A 1,627-nucleotide genomic window follows, 5' to 3' on the forward strand; every position below is an offset into this window, starting at 1 on the left:
CGGACCCAAATATCCTCTGGCCAGACCCCTGTAAATATAGATCTTCCAACTCTCGTTACTGATTTCACTCACACAAATAAAACAAGTCGTTCTCTTTCGAGACACTTTAATTTTATACTCATTACAAGTATAGATATGAACACACTTAAACACATAAGTTAACATTGAATATTTCCATCTGGAACTACAACATGAATTTTCAGAGTTCCCGGCTGGAACACTTGCTTGCTTCGGCTCAAGCACCCCGTCTCCTCTCTCTCTCTCTCTCTCGCATTTTCTCATCTCGAGAAAGTTTCTCTCACAAGAGGGCGCTTTGTACAACAGTTCTTTACTTAAAAAACAATACTGCAAAACGAAAGTTCACATTATTATGTCATATTAGTTAATAATATTTCAACTTTATGAAAAAGATAGCTGCAAATCTTTATATTTAGTAGTTAAAATGCATAAGTGCAAGAATTTGTAACCTCTGTCATGGAACTAAATGTTGAACTTTCTTATTTATAAAGGCATGTTAGGAAATTTATAATTTCTGAGTAGAAATGATGTCCTTAACTATACTCATTGACATAAAATTTGCGCACCAAGAAAATGTTGTGAAAATGAGACAAAATTTTAAACGTGTAAGTTAGGGTAATCTAAAAGAGGCTCTTTTAAAAGGGAAAAATTTTTTTTATCGATCTTACCCTCCAATTTCGTTCCATCTGCGTAAAAAATAATTATTGTAAAGTTTGCGCTTCAAGTTTTAATAGTTAGAGGAAACTCAACAAACTCAAAGATTTGTTTGATCTATGTCAGAAATGCGATACAAAGCTTACATTTTGTGACAAAATTTTACTTTTTTTTCTAAAACATTGAGAAAAATAGCCGATTTATGTCAAGTTGTGCCTGCTGAACATAATTATATAAACTAAATTCTTGCAACACGTACCATTTTAAAGTTATGACAAATTTCATATTCAAAATGGCTAAAAACTGAAAATTTTAAATTTAATCTAAACACGTTTATCTACTTATATTTTAAATCTTAATGCAAATATAGTAATAAAACACACTTATGCATACATGAAATGCACCGCCAGCTCAGTCATTTCCAGCCGAGAACTGCAGTTTCGTGCTCATTAGCACTCATCAGCCCGGCATAGGCAAGTGACTGAGCTGGAGATGGAAAACCTCTTAAGGAAGCCAAGAGTGCCAAACAAACTGGTAGCTAATAATGGAAATGACTGAGCTGGTGGTGTATTTCATGTATTTCTGCTTTAGCCCTGGCTAATGGGCGGTAATTTACTGAATATACTTTTAACTTATTTACAAAATGTAAAATATGTTAATACTTATAATAATTATTAAACAATAAATTGATTTCTTTTGGTAACTCAGGTTAACTAAAACACTAAAATGTTTCTCTCGTTTCGGACGTTATCCAGCATGGGCATTGTATCTTTTTCTTCAGAACTAGATGAACCTGATGTTGTATAGATATCCAGATTCCTTGTTGTTTTTTTATGTATTGTTGCAGGTATAATGACGTTCTTAGTCAATATGCTGGTTGCAGGAGATGTAAATTTCCAGCATAGACAATGAGTTTTAGAAATCCCTGATACTGGAGGCACATTTTCAAAGAATT

Source organism: Uloborus diversus, unplaced genomic scaffold, assembly GCF_026930045.1.
Source record: "Uloborus diversus isolate 005 unplaced genomic scaffold, Udiv.v.3.1 scaffold_644, whole genome shotgun sequence".
In the NCBI taxonomy this organism is placed as follows: Eukaryota; Metazoa; Arthropoda; class Arachnida; order Araneae; family Uloboridae; genus Uloborus; species Uloborus diversus.